The sequence below is a fragment of the Bos indicus x Bos taurus genome, chromosome 27 (assembly GCF_003369695.1).
Source record: "Bos indicus x Bos taurus breed Angus x Brahman F1 hybrid chromosome 27, Bos_hybrid_MaternalHap_v2.0, whole genome shotgun sequence".
Taxonomy (NCBI): domain Eukaryota; kingdom Metazoa; phylum Chordata; class Mammalia; order Artiodactyla; family Bovidae; genus Bos; species Bos indicus x Bos taurus.
The window spans coordinates 12,725,080-12,746,666 of NC_040102.1; the positions used below are offsets into that span (position 1 = coordinate 12,725,080).

General features: G+C 35.7%; 1 protein-coding gene across 12 annotated transcripts in view; it reads left to right on the plus strand.

Annotated features, from left to right (window-relative positions):
- The window catches only part of TENM3 (teneurin transmembrane protein 3), a 2,746,241-nt gene that overhangs the window by 1,732,197 nt on the left and 992,457 nt on the right, over window positions 1-21,587 (plus strand). For all 12 annotated transcript variants that reach the window (XM_027530163.1, XM_027530171.1, XM_027530173.1 and 9 more), the window contains exon 7: window positions 10,920-11,082. The gene's annotated coding sequence lies outside the window, so the exon portion shown is untranslated. The remainder of the gene's footprint in view (window positions 1-10,919; window positions 11,083-21,587) is intronic.

A 21,587-nucleotide genomic window follows, 5' to 3' on the forward strand; every position in this document is an offset into this window, starting at 1 on the left:
AGTTTGCTAGGTAAGTGAAATGAGTAGAAAAATACCATTTTTCTTTTTCACTGTATAGGTGTAACAGAGTTTTATATATAATGAATGCTGTTCCAGGTCCTATAATGGATGTTTTACATGCAATTTTTACATCTATTCTTTATACTAACTCTGAAGGTATGTATTATGCAAATTTTCTGGGATATAGAAACTGTGGCTCAGAGAAGTTAAGTAACTTGCGTAAATTCACATGGGCAAGAAATATTGTTACTGAATGTCAAGTGCGTGTTATTCTAATCTCCCAAGTATAAGAAAAAATGTTGAAAAATGATTTGATTTTTTATAATATATAATATAATGCTATCTAATTCACATAATCTAATTGAGACCATGAGTTTCTTTAGCCTTAGTGGAAAGTGGCATTTAGAACACCAGAGAGAGAAAATACTTAGCATATTTCACTAATTAAGTCAGATTTAATAGATTATGTTCAAGTAAGAGTATTTGAGAACTGAGAACATTAAATCTATTAGTGCATTTCTAAGTCTATTTGAGGCTTCCTTTTCTGGTTCCCAAACTTTTAAGTATTAAGAACAAATTTAAAATCATATATGTCCATGTGCTAATTACACTGAGACTCAGCTAATAATATCAAACACAGATTTGATAGCCCTAATTTTAACTTGAGAATCAATCAAAATCTGCCATGCCTTAATTTGGTAGGTGACACATGGTTTGATCTTATAAAACCTAGAAAATAAGATAGCCACTGAGTAAATGTCAGACGTGTTTTTTAAAATTGCTTATAGATTTTCCAACCAAAATCAGATCAGTCTGATATTTATATGATTAACTATATAATGTAGCTCATTTGTAGTAGTCACGTCCTAGCCTTTTAAAAATTTTATCAATAGAAACAGATGGAAAAAAGTGTTGTTTAATTAAAAAAAAAAGTACTATTCCCATCTGATATGTATGTCATTTAGTTGTATCTAAATTGAATGGCAAAAGGAAAAGATTAGGTTGTTATTGCTGTTTTTTTTTTAGTTTTATTTTATTTTTAAACTTTACATAATTGTATTAGTTTTGCCAAATATCAAAATGAATCCACCACAGGTATACATGTGTTCCCCATCCTGAACCCTCCTCCCTCCTCCCTCCCCATACTGTTATTGCTGTTATTATTAGGTTGTATGGCTTCTAGATTAATATAAAATATTTTTTTACAAATAAGATATATTACTATAATATATTATTTCCTTAAGCATAATAAGCACTGTTTTATAATTTAATAAATGAGAATTTACTCATTCAGTGTTACAATCAACACATTTATGTTGCTCTAAGTACATGCAAAACACTGTGAGTTTTATAAAATAAATCGGAAATCCTTCACTGAGGAACCACACATTTTAGCAAAGCACAAGGTATACATACAATGATAATGCATGCTGGAGAGCCCCCATATACTGATACAATTTTGTGTGTGTTTAGACAAAGATCGGAGAAGGCAATGGCACCCCACTCCAGTACTCTTGCCTGGAAAATCCCATGGATGGAGGAGCCTGAAAGGCTGCAGTCCATGGGGTCACTGAGGGTTGGACACAATTGAGTGACTTCACTTTCACTTTTCACTTTCATGCATTGGAGAAGGAAATGGCAACCCACTCCAGTGTTCTTGCCTGGAGAATCCCAGGGACAGGGGAGCCTGATGGGCTGCCATCTGTGGGGTCACACAGACTCGGACATGACTGATGCGACTTAGCAGCAGCAGCAGCAGCAGAAAAAGGATAAATTATTTCTAGTTGAAAAATTCAAAATATTATTTATGGCATTTGGTCTAGGCCACAGAAGATAGTCAGCTATAGACACTGGCTGAACAATGAAAGGAGAGTGACAAATAGCAAATCAAACTGTGCTTCCACATTTAGCAAAAGTCATGATGGCTATTCCGCCCTCTCTGGTCCTTCCTATGAAGAAAAGTGAAAGAAAGAAGCAAGCCCAAGAGGGTGTTAATCTTCATCTGTGTCTGTGTAGTCTGAGCAGTCACTGCCGTGTCCACCTCTCACCATTGGCAAGAATGGAAAAGCCAAGGTTCTGGAGATGACTACTCACATTCCATTAGCCCAAATGTGAATACATGGCCACACTATCTCCAGGAGAGGCTGGAACATTAATCTTTAGCTAGATTGCCAGGTTCCCAGAAAGAAGAGAAAGTAGATTTGGAGGAATTTGAGGGGATGGGAAACAAGGAGTCTGCCACAATAGATTTTTGTTGCTTTGTTTTTATGTATTTTACTATATAATAGTTTTTATACCTTTATATTTTAATATGCTCTAAATCTTATAAGCTTTAGAATATACATGGTGCATTTTTAAGAGACTTCTAGTATAACTTGTACATGTGGCTAATTCAATGCCCAAAATTAAGTTGTAAGGCTGAAGCTATGCAGGCACCAAAGTAAAAATGTGACTCACACTCTGTTTATGTGTTTAACAAGATAAAATCTGTGATCCTCATAGTATTTATTGACTGTTCCTAAGCAACAGTTTTCAGGCTACAAAATGGGCCTTTCTGAGAAGAGCATAAAGATTATAAAAGCCTTGTCCTGGATTATGAGTTGTAGACCACCCAGATAAAAGTATGAATTCTCCATATATTATGATTATTTAAATTACTTTTGAACAAATAATCTATGTCAGAATCACAACTTAAGAGTCTGCTGCTTCTTTGCTCAGATTATATCCATTTTGTGATAGTGGCAAAAAAGAACCCCTATGAGACATGTTTAAAGAAAAAAAAAAAAAGCACAGAGAAATACTTTTAAAAATCTGTATTAAGAAACAAATAATGCTATTTTAAGGGGTCCCTGCTAAAGGAGGTTCCTTTTCATGCAGAAGTAAGCATTTTTAAGAAAAGATTATGTTTTATGAAGTTTAATACAATAAGTATTCATTGTATGCCTACATGATGCAAGAAACTGGGTGGTTTTAATGTAAAATGTTCTAATTTAATGTTTTCATTACATGGACTTGATTTTCTAAGGGTAGCTGATTAAAAGGAACTATTTGCTCAATCTTCCTTACTAAACCTATGTATATAAAATGCAATAAAATAATACTCCTGCAGTCCACTGTATTATATATCAACAAAGTAAAGAGACAAATGAACATTATTATGAATAAACTTTACACCGAAAATGATTGTTCCAATGTTTTTAACTCCCTGGGCACCAGAGTGTGTTCTGTAACTTCAGGGAGCATGTAAGATTAATGGCATATGGCCAGATTGTATTTTATTTATATATCAATCTGTAACTTACATAAAAACCTCAAGGCAGAAGGGGTCTAAAATTACATTGGAAAGGAAAAAGAATTAGTTCAAGGAAAAAAAAAAAAAAACCTCTCTGCATATATTTTGTTTATTAGGCACAGAATTAGTTATCAGGCTTCCCTTGCTGGATCCTCCAATTTGCTGTAATTATAATCTGAGGATGGAAACCCAACAGCAGTGACAACTGAGAATTAATTGAGTAGTTTGTAGGAGTGAGGCCCAAAGAATAGTTGAGATGTTTGTCAGGAGAGAAGTCCACCAACTGACCTTGGAAAGAAATGAGTGCGAAACTTAGAAATGCAAGAAGCACAGCAGGAAAAGCATAACAGAAGAGAATTCTGAAGCCATTTCATGAAACGACCGTCTCACCCACTTCCGTACATCTAGGGACATCTCTCCATTTAACTCAGGTTATTTTTATTTCCTGTAACAGTTTCTTAATTTCTGGAGGTGTGGGAATGCCTTCATTTTTTCCTAAGATTCTAAACAAGATAAAAGTATGATGATTCTTAAAGGGCTAAACATTAGTTTGAAAATTATTCACGTGGCCAGAATACCTTTTCATAAATCAGGTAGGCTGTTAAGTAGTACATCTGTTATATTTACACTGTTATCAACTGTATTTCCAGTAAAAAGAGCTTTCCACTTGAGAATGATGTAACATTTACATTTGTACTATTGATATGTCAGTTTCAATTTATAGAAAATTGGATAGCTAATCAAGAAAAGAGGGGCAAAAATAATGGAACAAATCTCCACTTCAGTGAGACAGAAGCTTCTTTTGAGGTGAGGATGAGGTGGGGGTGGAGCGAGGAGATGAGTGGAGTGATTAATTGGCTCAAAAGTAAAACAGAATGCATAGAGCATCTTAAGAACCACCAGATTACTTTCCAACCATTTGCAGACAATTGTATAGATGCTAATTTATTTCCAGGAGATAATTTTTTATGTATTAGTGGATTAAAAAGTCAGCAAAGACTCGTTGTTGCTTTATCCATTATTTATTGAGGAGGAAATGAAGGAGGAGAATGAACATAGATTACAACTACCTAAGCATTCTGATAATTTTCTGAAGTATTGTGATTTTATACTGCCTGAAAACCAGAAGAAAATTGGGAGTTGTGTTTTCATCCTTGGACCCCTACAATTAAAATCAATGTCTCAGCAATTTCGTCCAGTTATTACCACAGAGTGAAGATGGAGATTTATTTTTCTTTGACTTTTGAAGATAGATGAATGTTAGTAAATGAAAATAGATAGAAATGAATAATTAAATCCCAAGTTCTCAAGTCAATGTGTGTTAAAATGGGACCTTAAAATGAAGTTATTTTCCAAAACCTCTATAATAATTTAGGCTGTATCTTGGAAACACCTGGAAAATTTCCATATCTTTATCATCCCAGCTGTTGCTTATCTCTGTTGAGTAGTATTTTGTCAAGAAAAGGATGACTGAATTCACAGAGTCTCAAGGAAAATGGCTAATTCATGCATACTCATGCTTTCCTGTTTTAGCTTTTGATAAAACTTGAGCACTTTGACGTCTGTGGGTTAAGCATCAGTACTATCCCCAGATGGCCATTTGCTCTCATGGGCATCTCTAGGAATTATAGAGATGTTACCAGCTCTGTACTAGTGTGTAGAAGGCAGGAAAATACTTAAGTCTCTGAGAATATTATGGGTGGGGAAGGAGAGGCTCTAGAAATGAGACCAAAGCAACCGTATCTTAATGTTTCTGCCACTTAGAGTCCCTGAGATAGTTATATTGTTGAGTATTTGCTTCCCATTCTTTGTTTTTCTGAACCTTTTGGATTGTACTTGAATAATTATTCAAGACTCCCTACCATGAAATTCTTGCATTATGCATTTAAAAAATGCAAAATCTATTAAATACTAATATGCTGTGACTCAGATCTCTGAAAGAAAAAGTTCTTTGTTTGTGGCTTGGAACCTGCCATTCTATTTTATTATTGCAGAAGTTCCCAGCAGGCATATTCACCCAGATTTAATTATTAAGCCATAAACGTATCTTTGAAAATTTCCCTTTATACTGAATGCCTAGAAGTAATGTAGAATTGCTTTTTTCAATCATCTTACGTGGTGAATCAGACTTCAACCGAGTTTTTTTTTTTTTCCCAAATGTTTTTGGAAAGTGAGAAATCACTGAATTGATAATAGTATTAGTATGTATGGCACGTAAAATAGATAAATGTAGACACTGATGGATAAATGTATTGAAGTGTTAGGTAACCATTTTTGTATAAAATGGTTACCTAATACTAATATATTATACACACACACACACACACACACACACACACACACATATGAAAGCTTAACGAAGGCAGCATCCTCATTTGTTTTGCTCATTATTCTGTCCCCAGGACACAGTGCCCCAGCACTTGGCACTTATGTGGGAATTCAATAAAAATGTACTGAATAAACACAAATGTGAAAGAACCAATCATGTCTTATTTACACCCCACATAACTATATACATACATGTCTTAGTACTGACAATGGAAGAATTAGAAGATATTTACTTGGCATTAAACATATCCATGCAAATATACAGACATAGGTATCCATTTATATTTAATTACAGATGTTGTTTTGTCTTTTGTCAACTGAAGGAGATCCATTTTCAAAATGATTCATATTTTATATGAAAGTATAACTAGTGAAATATGACCCTAAGTCTCAGGAGTTTTTAGATCACTGAAAAAAGTATTATTTTTCTCTTTGCTTTGAGTTATTAACAATATAAGAATAGGGCTAAAAGTCTTATAGAGTAGAATGGATTATAGAATGACAAAAAAAATCTCTTTAAAATAGCCTGTGTATAATTTCTATAGGAATTTTAAGAAAATGGTGATAAAAGTGAAGCTTTCCAAATATCATGACATTTACAAGATTATTTGGAAATGCTGAATATTTTTTAAATATTGAAAAGTTCTCCACTCTCAATCTTCCTTAAAAGAAAATCCGTTGCATTAATAAAGATGAAATTAACAGATTTGAATAATGTCATCTAATATGCCCACACATAGAATCTACATGAAAACACAAAAAGAGTAAATAGGAAAATATTTAGGACAAATAAAGAAATATGAATTTCCCTTACTGTTTCCACCACTATAACATTACTTCTAAAGTGTTTGAATAGTTTCACTAACTGCAAAGTTTTTATTATAAAGAATTGATCTTTAATTCAGAAATTACTTTAGAACATGTTTGCAATGAAATACATTGTTGCCCCACACCATTGTTGTTAAACTTGTAGAATTATATGAGAAAAAATTTGGTCACTGAGATATTCAAGTACAAGTAGTTAATAGTTGACATCACTAATATAACCTAATACCCATAAACTTAAGGACAATTCAGATGTCAAGAAAGTAGCTACAAACTAATCATTTTTCCTCAGTCAGAATTGGGGAAAGGTTTAAAAAATATGAAATTTACTACAATCCTGACATCAGTACTGGGCTAAATCATCATTTATTTATTATTCTGTCTTATGAACATATTAAAATGGAACACCTCTAGGCTTATGTACAATAAAATATTTCAGTGTTAAACTAAATAATAAAATGTCAAAGATAAAAGACTGATAACCCACCCAGAAATCTCTCTTCTATATCTTAGAAAAAAAAATCTGTCTAAATAAGTAGACTTTGCAGATACTTTCAGTCCTATTTTCCAAACCTACACACTCTAATATACTAGACTTGGTTTGTCTTTTCTTGGCATTACTAAATTGAATTAATATCTGTAAAGTCTTCTGTATTAAATCTCATTAACAGAAATATGAAATCTCTAATCATCTCACAATGGTGAATCTCAGTTTAAAAAATAGAATCAAAGTTGGTATTTTTGTCATTTCAAGGCTGTTGGAAGTTCTAGTTTATAATGCTAATGATACATGTGTATCTGATTCCAGTGTTCTATTTTAATGTCTCTATTTTTTTCTCACAGATATTTAAAAAGGAATTTTTATTCCTTCTAATATAATTTCTCAAAAAGAGTAGAGGAGGTCAGACAATAATCCTGCTCTTTCACACTTAATCACCAGTAATAAGACAACACAGAACTGGGTCATTTTATCTACAGCTTCATTATAGTTTGCCTTTGGATACAAGTCCCATGAGTATAGAAAATGTGGTGAATTAATATATGCTAGTTTGACTGATTTCACTGAAAGAATTAGCTAAACGTTCAAAAGAATTTACTGGTCCACTTGGTAAAAACTGCTCTCTGAGTAAGTGCATTCTAAGTCTTTTTTTCCTCAGCCACATATCTTCATGCAAATATAGACACTTAAATACCATTTAAAAAACAAAAATAACAACCCCAACTATGCTACCCTTAAATAGTGAATAAATGAAAACTTGAAACAGATTGAGACTTCATGATGTCACTACAAATACTCCCTTTTTTTTTCAGCCCCCAGTTCATCAATTGACACATATCGGTGACCCCTGCCAGGTTGCCAGGAACTAGGGGAGGCTCACCAAAACCTTAGGAGAAGGAGCAAGGTCATGGACTTTCTTACCCCACAGCTGTCATCATGGCTGCTCAAAGGGAAAAGAGTGGAAGCACGTACCTGGTAACAGAGAATCATTTTCTGAGGAGATGAGAGTTGTAGGTTAAGTCAGGGGTTTGGTAGCATCATACACTGAGAAACTTTTAGAAATGATGGTATTTCCTATAGTAGGGGCAGGACAGAAGATGAACCCTGGTCTCCCACCAGTTGCCGTTCTCCAGATACAGACTAAAGGTTTCTCCCTTGGGATTCCATGGAGCCCACATCAGAGCAAATCTCAAAGCCTAGTATGGATACAGTGTTCCAGTTGTAATTAGAACTGGCCTTCTGCTTTAGCAAATTCAAAAGGTCCTATTAAGTTGAGAAGATGTTGTATAAAAATAACAAAGAAATGTTCATTCAGGAAAAGACTTACTTTTACCCGCTGAATCCTAAAACTGGGTTCTCTACAAATTAAGCAGTGGAAAAAAAAATCATACCTTTGGCTAAAAGCCCCCAAGTTTACTGCCTGGTTTGAAAGCTATCCCTTCTGTCATGTTCTTAATTTAAAAACATGGCCAAAAGGAGTTGACAGGAAATGTTTAACAGTAGCCTTTGACAGGCTTCAGATCCTCAAACTTCTTCAGGAAAAAAAATAGCTAACAACCCATGGAAAAGCACACCACAATGTTTTCCTCCTTGGAAAACAACTGCAATGAATATTTGTTTATTTTACCATGCTCTGCCCTCACTCTCGGAGAAGGCAATGGCACCCCACTCCAGTACTCTTGCCTGGAAAATCCCATGGATGGAGAAGCCTGGAAGGCTGCAGTCCATGGGGTCACTAAGAGTCGGACGTGACTGAGCGACTTCACTTTCACTTTTCACTTTCATGCATTGGAGAAGGAAATGGCAACCTACTCCGGTGTTCTTGCCTGGAGAATCCCAGGGACGGGGGAGCCTTGTGGGCTGCCGTCTATGGGGTCGCACAGAGTCGGACATGACTGAAGTGACTTAGCAGTAGCAGCAGCCCTCAGTCTATCATAAATTTTAAACATTGTTTGGAAAACAGATTCCTGGGGTGAACAGATTTCACACAATCATAGAACAGAAAACTGTATGTATGAATATTACCATTTAGATATCCTTAAGTATAGGAGGCCCAAGAGGTCATTTGATTTTATAATATACCCTGGCTTGTGCACGTAAGCTCAGTTGCTAAATCACGTCTGACTCTTTATCACCCCATGGACTGTAATCCGCCAGGCTCTTCTGTCCATGGGACTTCCCAGGCAAGAATACTAAAGTGGGGTGCCATTTCCTTTTTCAGGGGATCCTCACAATCCAGGGACCAAACCAGAGTCTCCTGCATTAACAGGCAGACTCTATCACTGAGCCAACCTGGGAAGTCCCACCCTGACTTTAATTCATATAAAAAGATGCACTGAAGGACAAAAAGTGTATTCAAATGCTAGATGTCTGTATTACATAAATTTATCAGATACACAAGGTTGGTGTAACCAGCACTAGTGCCAGTTTGTATCTGGGGAGCACTACTGTATGCATTGTGCTGTAAACATTACACAGCACAGTAAATGAGGCAAAATAGCTGGGAAAATATGTGAGAGGAAAGAGTGGAAAAAAGATTATAAAATATCCTTATGAACATTAACATAAATGATGGGTTACAATCTTCCAACTTTATTCTTCTGACAAATTGTCTACATAGTAATGTTTTCATCGTACACTATCATTTAGAAACATACTGCACAAACCATATACCTGTAAAAGCTATAGTTTCTTTTGTCAGGTTTGTGGCTGTTATTTAGTGCATGTCAAGTATGCTAGTTAGGGGGTAAATTTACAGTCTCTACTGTAACTGAATTTCCTAAATAGCTTCCCTTTGAAAAACAAAATGAAATATCATAGCGATGAGGAACACTGGAACACAAGTTCTGTTATATTGAGCCGTTGAGCTTGGCTCTCCTTGGTGTCTAAAGCATCTGTCCATGGTACTAGTCCTGCCTGTTAGAATCACCCCTGTAATCACGACATCATTCATTTTGTGCTCATTGTGCTTGGGTTTATATGTCTCCGTTGTCTATAACTTTTCTGAAACCAAAGTTTTTTGCATCTCTACTGTTTCTGGTGCTAATTTTTCAGAAAGTTTAGGTTTGGTCCTTCATTCATTGTTTCTTGGTTTATTGTAGTGTTTCTATTGTTCAGTATTTTTTCTTTTATTTTTTTGCTTTCACAATTTGCTTTTCCCTTAACGTAGGCAGACACATTTGTGTTTGTTCTCCTAACCATGCATCCAGCCCCTCCCACCTTTAATTATGGCGGGGGAGGGGCTAATAGCTATTGTAGATATATTTCCCTTCTAGAATCTGAACTGGCTTTTAAAATTTGTTTCCCTCCCTTAATTTATAAATATTTTAATCAATAATGTATCTGTTATTTCCCAAGTGAGCCCTGAGAAGTGTGTTTGATGGCCTCACACCAGCCATTCCAAGAGAACTGCCTCTCAAGCAGCTGACACCAGTGAGCCTAGCTACGTTTTTACTTCTCTCGAGTCCCTGCGTTTTCAGGTTAGCCAGCAATGGCACACTCACTCCATCACTGAACCAATGAAATTGATGTGTTGTACAAGTTCCCTCACTCCCTTTTGCTGAGCTTGCATTGCATTGCCCATTGCATATTCAGTCAGAAACTAGCCCTAAACAAAAAGTCAGCCATCAGAGAATAATACTGTCTGTCCTCAACATTGTAATTGCACTTGATCAGCATCAGCTCCGCATCAATAATTAGACAAGGGTCCAATAATTATGTTGGCAATGAAACAACATAGTCAAAACTTCAGTTATTTTCATGAGGTGACTGTCCAAGGGCTGAAACCAATGCTGGAGACTGACACTGCCCATTTACTTACAACATCACAGATGATTGAAAACTGTGTCCTTTGTATTGTTTGCAATATTCTCTTCTGGTTGTGGCCTCACAGACTAACTAAAGAACTATACTTGCTTTCATCGATGACATACTTGCTTTTAAAAATCTAATTAAAACTTTCTTTTTGGTCCTTAGGTAGAAAGATGGCTCTGCTGAGATAAGCTCTTAATTAATGCACTGAGAGCTTACGAGTCCCACCTCTCAACAGGAATGATTGACGTCCAAGGATACATAAATTACAGTAATTGAGCCCTGCCTCTACCCAGACTTCCTACAGCCAACTCATCAGAGAAGCTAGGTGAGTAGACCAGCATAGAAAGTTATTGAAATATGTTCTTTGCTTTCCCAAAGGGTGAAAGAGACTTTTCAGACTGTTGCACATTTACTATTACAGAAGGCAGGTCTTTTCTTCAGCTTTAAGATGTAGGTTTTATGTTGAAGTCGTTTTGTTTTGTTTTGTTTTTAATTATAAAAATTAGTATTTTAACATAGCCATTGAAAATTAAATAACCACCTTCTCTTTGTAATTTTCAAGCAGCAAAACTTGCAAGCCCATTATAGTATGCAAAAATTACTTGGCATCACTTATTATTAAATTGTGTTGCATAGCAATGAACACGTATGCTATGGACGGATTGTTTGAAATCAAACCCAATTGTAGTCCTTGAGTTTGATTTTCAGAAATATGCCTAATTGCAAATACACCTAACCCCCAGCCTCACCAAAGACTCATACTGAAATATTTATTTTATGCTTATTTAATTCAGAAAGAAAAGTATTCTGAACCTCTAACTTTCACAGAATCTAATAAACTATTTGGTATAATCTAAATAGTTTAATGTTCTAAAATAAAATTCAGGGACAAGGCTATTTGTTAAAATTGAAAACAGTTGTACCGTATTTGATGTCTTCATTTATATCTGATAGTTTTATTAACAGGTTTTTAACTGTCTTAAAAATTATGGGAAAAAAACACACTTTCAACTATTGTCGAGGAATATGAATAATACAGGATATTAAACTATTTACAATATATCGTTAAAATATATGTATTATTCAGATAAAATACAAATAGGGTTTGAGTTTTACTATGTAAAATTTTACAAGGCAAAAGTAAAGGAACAAAGACCACAAAGAAAACTAGATTAAGAAATGATTAAGCTTAACGGTGTTACATCAAAATGAATAGAGGTGGAAAAGGAAATAGAGCAGAAGAAAAAAAATACCAAATGACAGAAGCACTGCAGTAAATTTTAGAAATAGTAAGTAAAATACTGAACCCAAACATTCCAAAAGCTCAGTACTGGCCAAAGTAGATGAAAATGATAGAAAGAAACAGGGCTAGGTTCAGTAGGATTTGGGGAACTACTCTGTCTTAGCAGCAAAAATCAAAGAGAATATTTTTAAGACTTTGGATTCCTGAAACTTTAGGAGAACATGTTGCTCCCACACTTTCTCTCTTTCCACTCCAGTGTGCTTTTGCTGTGCCTACTGTTTCAAATTGTGAAAAATGTGGCACCCCACTTAAAAAGAAAATCATAAGATGGCTACATTTCTATCAAAATGGCTTTATTATTACCTGTGAGAAAACCTGAAGTGGAGAAAAATTGAGAGAGATCAGAAAATCCTGAGCTGATAATCTTGTAAAAAAATATAAAATGCTTTTAACATCAAGGCTATCACGCTAGGACTGAAATGGAATAAAAATGGAACAGCTTCTTTACTTAGATCCTTTTATGATCGGGTGGCTAGCAGGACCTCAATACAGTGTATCAAGGCCATGGAAATCTACAAAAGAGAGCATTTTCTATTTGACAAAAAATTATGTAGGTGGAAGGATCAGGAAGCATGCCTTCGGATAGCCTAAGTGTTTATTTTGATTTTCTGTTCTTCTGTGATCAGACCACATTCCTTCATTACCTATTATGTACTGAGCAAGGTTTGGTACTTGAAGTGGCTTTGTGTGAAATTATGCGTGGAATTACCTAAATCTCTTCATCTCTCTTGAGAATTTATATCTTTAATAAATAAGAAAAGGCAGTATTACTATGCGCTTCATTAGTCTCATGTCTGTAGAAATATTTATTAGTAGAAAAAGTAACCAATATGCTCATCAGTTTGCAGAAAATTCTACTTGAATTCACATACTTTTTTAATGCAGCTAATGGACAACTGAACATCCTTTCATTGCACTACATGGACCCTACCTTTGGATTTAAGTTGTGCAGAGGTCCCTGAGTTAGTATCAGCTTTTGTCTTCATCTGTGTTGGGTAATCAAGGTGCTGATGCCTGACAGAAAATCATAAGTCATTATGAGATGGAGCACAGTCAGCATTGAGATGTCCAGGGCCACCCTGCCTGGAATGGAACCATTAATATAATAGCCTATCACTCAAGCTAATAAAATCAGCTCTTACTCTATTCTGTTTCTGAACATGGACCATCAGTTCCAAGTTTCCAATTACTACATTTCATCACAATCATACTATTATTAGCCAATACATGAATGAACATAGCAAAAGACATGCTGGTCATTCTCTACCATTGCAATGTACAGAGAACCTCAGAAAACTCTTCTCCAGTCTTTGAAACTGACTACTTATCATACAATTATTGCTTCAGTTATTTAATAGACTTCTTATACTATTTCTTCATTTAGAATTTATATAACTCTTTAGATGCAGGATTGTTCACTTAACCGTGCATTTCATTATTCTCCTACTGTTTGATATCTGAGTTAACTTCTTGCTTATAACTCTAGTAACAATTTTAATGATCTTGAAGATTTGTTGATAAAATGTGTTACCTTTTTTTATATAAAACAGGAACATATTGAAAAAAAACAAGAAATGCCATATAACATCCTATAATATCCATGCTAATATCATTTTGTTATAATTTTAAATAACAAAAACTAACAATGTACATGGTTAGGAAAAAAAACATTTAAAAAAGTACTCTCTGAAATAATTACTAGTTATAATTTTTCTTCTATAGAAATTCGTATTCATTTAAATATCTACCTATTATTTATGCAATCACTCAAACAGTTATTCAGTGTTGCTTATATATCAAGTACTGTTTCTGGTGTTCAGGTTGTAACAATAAGTGAAACAGATCCTCCAACTAAAATAAATAAATTTAAATTTAAAAAATAACAGTATAAAACTGATGCTGCTGAAAAAAAATAAAAATAAAAAATTCTAGTTCTCATGAGGCTTATATTCTTGTAGGGAGAAACAGAAGATACAAAACAGAATAAGAGTATAAGTGACTGTGTGTGAGAGAGAGAGAGGAAAGAGAAAGGGAAGTAAATACTATGAAAAAATACCAGGAAGAGTTATTTGAAGTTGTTATTGAGAAAGTGATATTTAAGTAAAGACTTGAAGGAGCAGAGAAGGAGCCATATGGGTAGCTTGGATAAAGCTCCAAGTAGAAAAGAAGAGCACATGCAAAGGCCCTGGTGAAAGATTTACCTGGTGGAGTAAAGGAGCACAAAGGAACTAAAAGAGCTGGAGTGGACAGGAGTGTGGGCCAGAGTGGAAGAGCACCACAGAATCACGGAGCTGGAGATCACTAATAGATTTTAGCTTTTAATCCGTGTAACATGGGAAGCTTTTAAGTGATTTTGTTTTTCTGGAAGTGGAATATTGGATGATTTGGAGCAGAGACATAAGGTGATCCTGATGTATGTTTTGAAAGGACATCCCTGGTTGCTCTGTTGAAAAGAGACTCAATAAAAGAAAGGGCAGAAGCAGGGACAGTAGTTATGAGACAACTATAGTAATCCAGATGAGAGGTGATGGCAGTTTGGACCAGGGTGGTGGAGGAGGCAGTGCCGACGTGTGGTTTTACATTCCTACTATATTCTGAAGGTGGCACTGACAGAATTTGCATGAGGTCTGATGGACTGCATTTGCATGATGGACTGCCAGTGAAGCAGCCACAGGTTCAGTTCCTGGGTCAGGAAGATCCCCTGGAGGAGGAAATAGCAACCCACTCTAGTATTCTTGTCTGGAGAATCACATGGACAGAGGAGCCTGGCCAGCTATAGTCCATGCAGTCGCAAAGAGTCGGACACAACTGAGCGACTGAGCATGAATGCATTTAGTTAGAAGGAGGAAGAAAGTTTTATTTTGTTTGAGATAAAAGCACTAACAGTTTATAGCTATTAAGAATGACTCAATCGATAGGGGGAAATTGATGATGCAAGAAAGATGTGCTGGAGTTCTCCATATATAGGTGAGAGAATATCAGGCTTTCTGCAAACGGGGAGGGAGGAGCCAGCAGAGAGAAGCTGGCATCAACAAGTGCAAATGCAGAAAGGTGGGAAGATGAGGCGAGAGCTGGTGGAAGATCTCTTCTAGGTGCTCTGTTTTAGAAGCAAGGGCATCATCTGACACTAAGTATGGTCAAGGTCTGAAGATATAAGGAGAGTGTGTGAAATTGTGATGGACTGGAGTGTGAATGGAGTGTGAAAATAACACAAGAACCATGAAGGGTGAAGGCTGCAAAAGGAGGTTAGTGGTCAGAAATTTAGGGTAAGACCAGTGTGTAGGGTTGCATGTTTTTGTTCACTATATTCGGTTGTACAAATACCTGTATAGAGTAGGCAGTGTTGGTGTAACAGTGGTTAGGATTTTGCCAGGGGAATATCAAGAAACTCAGGAGGGCAGATGAGTTTATGCATTTATGTTTGTTTCCAGATTTGCATTGATCTTGCTTATCATATCTTCTCCAGTACCAAGCTCTTTTAGTTATAGTAGCACTTGGGATATGTATTGCAATACAATATGTGATACCATCAGGTGATGTTCATTGCTCCTTCATGAGGATTCTTCTACCAATTTGTGAATACTTAGTCATTAACCTAAAAAACTTTATTATCACTTTATCATGTTAAAAATTCCAGTTGATTTTTAAATTTTTGTTGAGTTACTGTCAGCTTCATAGATTTCAGGAAAATTCACACCTTTATACTACTATACAATATTCTTATTCACATACTAACTAGGCTTTATCATTTGCTTACTCTCTTCTAAAGTCTTCAGCAGAATTTTACAGTTTCTTATATAGGCCCTACACATTATTTCTTTTATAAGTACATGCACATATGCATCATCCCTTGTGTTTTCTTGATCAATAATAGAATAACAGGGAATTCTCTGGCAGTCCAGTGTTTAGGGTTCTGTGGTACAGGTTTGATCCCTGGTCAGAGAACTAAGATTCCTCATGCTGTGAGGGGTCCAAAAAGAAAAAAAAAATAGAACAGAGAAAAGAAACTATTATACTCAGAAGCCATCAAATTCATTCATTAATTTGCTTGATAGATATTGGACTATTTCAATATTTAAATTGCTAATTCAAAACATCTGATATTTTGCCTATGTTTTTGTGAGTGGCAATTTGTTCAAGAGCCAAAAGGGAAGTAAAGAAACAGATTTTTCATATTTTCAGAGGTAGGTGTACCTAAAGTGAGCATCCTTATTTCGTAAAATGAGTAAGTTATAAAAATAAAATATGCTAGGTTGGATAATCATCTATAATGTTAACAGTCCAATTGCTTGTCATGTAGAGGAAGGTTGTGCTTTAATTAAGCAATAAGACATGGCAGGGTGTGAATTATGGAGTAATCATTCTTGTCTACTGTATTGTTAGACAAAAGGCCGAGGGCCAGGTGTCACTGCATACACCATGCACAAATTATTACACTGTAATTTAAACCTAGAACATTGTAGAATATATTTGAAAATATTTTTCAAATAACTTGGCAAAACAAGAAATGTAGGTTGGATATATTTCTTAAATTCTGTTACAGGACCTCAACTACAATACTGAAAGATCAAAAGCCTAAAGGAAAGCATTTATTTGGGGGTAAAAATATAGCAGCAAAAGACAGCTAAGTTATCTTCATAGTTGATTATTCTCTAACCAGTATTTTTATATAGGAGATTCCTGGGAAGATGATACATTGACTTTTCTCCCTATGATTAGGGAAAAGTGGTCAGAGCTAAATTTTGAGAAATTTTAAGAGGAGTCCTTTTAGGCTTTATTTTTCCTTCACAAAGAAATGCTAACTAACAAATAACTCTTAACAGAAACCCTCCAGAAAAACATGTATCTTCCTGAAAGAACTTGGCAAAGAGTAGAACAATTTTACAGAATTTTGTGTCCTTTTCAAATCAGTGGGATTTGTAATCCTAACACTTTCCCCCCATAACGTACCATTTTGAAAGTCCTCTTTTGTAAAGACATTAAAATAGATCTCTTATCACAAGAAAACACATTGTTTGAAATACTGCCTTTTTTTAAAATAAAAAAAGGAAAACTCATTTTTGCCCCTTCAAAAGGAAAATGTTTGAGGGCGAGTATGTGATTGTAATAAAGAGAAAGTCTACTTGCTTTTCATCTGCAGAGCACTCTGACTAGCAGTGTTTCAAAAGATGATTTCTTTTTAAAGTTATTATAGTTTTGTGCTTTCATTGCCAAGATTGTATACTTTTAAGGTGGCGATGTATTAACAAGTTTGACTTCTTTTGTGAATATCACAAGATAAAAGTTACAACCTTGGACCATTAATTTTATCTCAGGGTCTCCTTCAAATTAATACATTTTGTCACCAAATTTGACCTCTTTCTAGAAGTGGAGGAACCAAAGAGAACTTAACACAACAGATCAAGTATAAAATATATTTAAAGGATCTATAGAAACACCCACCTTCCCAAAATATGTCTCAATGTTTTATAATAGGACCATTAATTATTTACAATTCTGGATTAGTGTTTTGGTGTTGAATATTCCCTTATTAAAAATAAACCTCTCCCAAGTCAGTGACACAGAATCCAGTTATCAGGTATTAATACATCAGTTGGTCTCTTTGCTGAAGTGATAGATTTAGGCTATAGATTTACTCTCATTCATAACAGAAAACAGGGATGAAATGAGACAAAAGAACGAAATAGTTTTATGCATATGAGAAAGTTTCCAGCCCTGAAACTTGAGCTAGATGTTATTATGACAGTCCTTAGCTACTGAAAGATTATTTGAAAACACACAAGTTTCATGGGCAGAGGTTAGAAGAACTCAGAAAAGGGAGAATGATGAGTTATTTACACAAGAATGAATCATGTCTTATTTGGTGACTAATATGTGTCTTAAATGATGAAAAAGGTAGGGAAAACCAAGGAAAATTTATTTTTTCATACGTAATGGATTTACCCATTCTATAACTTGTATTAGATCCATGGGTCTACCACAACAACTAAAGAAAACCATTTTTTAGCACTTTTTACTTGTTTCTGTTTCATTGAATTAGGCATGGTTGACTTTTCTACTCAGTGTCTCCCAACAGATCCTTTTCTGGACTTAAAGTGCAGTAGGATTTTACTCCAAAATTCTTAGGGACTGGGAGACTATAACTCTCTTTGACTTCTCCAAGATTTATTGTGTCAGTTGTGGACAACCCACATGACAGGTAATTTTTAGAAAGTTTAACAAAAACTTATAGAATTGTCCTTAGAAAACCATGATATAAAAGTATGCTGTTAGCTTGGAACAAGGTCAATATGTAACAAGGCTAAATAAAAAGCATCCATGCATTTTTAGAAAAGGATTATCAGTTACTTTGTTTTAATTTTTATACTAGTGTGTCCTTGATTTAGGTCCTATTAACTTCTACAGAGACATAATTACTTTAAGATATTTTAGAATGTAATAAGTTGTAAAGGAAATCATTTCACAGGTTGGTTGTTGGTTGGGTCTATGTGGACATGTGCTAAGTCACTTCAGTCGTGTCTGACTCTTTGCAGCCCTATGGACTATATCCAGCAGGCCCCTCTGCCTCTGGGATTCTCCAGGCAAGAATACTGGAGTGGGTTGCCATTTCCTCTTTCCAAGGGTCTTCCTGGCCCAGGGATTGAGTCAGCATTTCTTGCCTCTCCAACACTGGCAGGCAGGCTCCTCAGCACTCATGTCACCTGGGAAGCCCAACCGTGCTTAAGTGTTAACTGGTCACATCGCTCAATAGATACAAACGGCTTTTATAGGCTTATGTTTGTTAGGGTAAATTATGGGCATGAATTTTGTGGAAAGATTGATACTGAATATTCAACATAATTCTATCCGTATTAACAAAAACTCTGCAGGATTGATGCTAATTTCTGGATTAAGAAATACAGGTTTATAGAGATCCTCAGTAAGTAAGAGGTGGGTCCAATCTTCTAACACAAGACCACAATTTGAAAAAATATTATTTTCAGTGAATCATAGTGTCTTCTGCAGAACTTAAGCGTCAGAATATTTTTTTAAATATGGAATTTAGTCATCACAAAGCTCTTCTTAAAAAATCTGACATTTTCCCAGTCTATGATCCAGGACTATTAAGTTTCTTCCATTTTCCATTCTTAGAACTTTCTCCTTATATGTTGTTATGAACTTCCATTCTGCTCCAGAATCCATTACACATATTCAAAAGCATAACAGCAGAAATAAGTTCTGGATAAGTAACAACCATGAGCACCAGCCTTGTCACATCAAAGACTGACAGTCAGTTCTCAGAAAGGACCCCATGATCACAGCCATGGAGCAAGATCCTACTTTGTCCTTCACCCAAGTTTGGTTTCCTTCCATTAGATTAATTAGTGTCACACACTGTGTGCAGCAATGGGGGTGAGAGTTTTGATTCAGTACTACTGTCATGATCATGGGATAAAAAATACAAAAATACTGACCTGTAAATAAAGGTCAGATAGAAAAGAAGACCCAAAGTTAGCACCATAGCATTCATGTTCAACTGTTAGTGTATCTGTTTAGGTATGTCTATATGTTTTTTGTAATCCATCAACTCCTGTATCATTCCAAATATGATTTTCCTGCTTTTTGTTTCAATTTGTTTCACCAAAGTTGCTGTTTTTAAAGTCTTTGCGTTAAAAGCAGCAGCCTGGACTCATATTCCTAATTTCTTTCCTATTTAGGCAGTTGGTTTTGATATTCCCAATCTCAGGCTGTACCCAACTATAATTCACTCCATTGTAGCAGCTCAGCAGACACAAGTCCTCATTTCTGACAAGGTCATTCATCATACAAGTTGTTGAATTCCTTGTTACTACATTTGGATTTAAAGTGGAATGTAGGTACCAATCAAGACCAAAGTACAGAAAATAATACTCATTATCTCACACTACAATGTCATCGTTTTATTTTTTTGGAGCAAGAATTATGAGCAACACCCCAGTTTTATCTTCTCAAACCCCTGCTGTATAGACAGCCTAGAACAGAGAGTAAAATTATGAAAAAAAATAAAGTCAACAGTTGCTAGAAATTTGTTTTTGCTTCCAAAATAGAAGGAAGAAAAATACATCTTTTAAAAATCGTCACATGCAATAATTAACCAAGTTTAAAAAAAAGAGTACTAAAAAATAAGAAACTAAAAATAGCTCAGTGGTAATTTAATAACTGTCATGACTCATTCCATCTGCTGGAAAGAGTTTAAAACCTTTACCTGCTGCCACTCACATGATCGAGATTGAGAGTTCAGAGCAGAAAGCTAACATCTGATGCGGAAGTATGTGATCCAATTCATCTGTAAGTGCATTTTTCTGCTTAATAATGTTACACTATCTGTTGAAAGGAAATAAGAATCCCCAAGTTTTGAAGTGTAAGAAAATAAGACACAAAGGACAGAAAAGAACTAAAATATATCTGTGTACAACTAGTGCTGGGACACCTGAAGGTAATCGTGTGCACCCGGCCCTCTGCAAACTCTAGGTTGGGGGTGCTTCACACAGGGCTCCTTTGAAAGTGAGGAGTGATTGGAATCCTGTATAAGAGGCCACTGTCAAAGCAAAAAAGAGAATAATATCTCCCCCATGAAAGTGAGAGCAGAGGCAACCTCTGCCACTGACTCCTTCTCTCTTGGATTCCTCTCCCAACTCTCCATAATTCAAAACAGGCAGGCAGCAGGCTGTACAGATGGAGAGGCAACAGCCAGAGTCCACATGGAGCATTATAGATCTGGCTAGTTGTCTAGTTAACAGTCAGCTATTTTTGGATAATACCCACAGTTGTTTTACAAAAATGAGAAAAAATATGGATTTATCCTGAGTTCATATATAAAAATATTTGTACAGGTTGGGGCTTGGGTGGACACCATTTTTTTACCTACACACAGCTTGTGGATGACTCAGGCTGACTTCCTTTGCAATCGGCAGCAAACAGACTCTGTTGAAATGATACTGTGGGTCATACTATAAGCAGCATATTCCACAATCGTATGTCCCAGAAAGAAACGTTTTAGGCACTAGTTATTATTTTCATGGAGTTTTGTTTTTGACCTTGAACAGGCGGAGGGCGGAGAGATTTAGGAATACCCTTGCCTGTCATACAATTGCGAGGTAGCAAGGGGGCACTGTGTTACGTATCAGTTCAGCTCACATCAGTTGCTCAATCCTGTCAGACTCTGCGACCCCATGGACTGAAGTACACCAAGCCTCCCTGTCCATCACCAGCTCTCAGAGTTTACTCAAATCCATGTCCATTGAATCGAGATGCCATCCAACCATCTTATCTTCTGTCGTCCCCTTCTCCTCCTGCCTTCAATCTTTCCCAGCATCAGGGTCTTTTCCACTGAATCAGTTCTTCCCATCAGGTGGTCAAAGTATTGGAGTTTCAGCTTCAGCATCAGTCCTTCCAATGAATGTTCAGGACTGATTTCCTTTAGGGTGGACTGGTTGGATCTCCTTGCAGTCCAGGGGACTCTCAAGAGTCTTCTCCAACACCACAGTTCAAAAGCCTCAGTTCTGGAG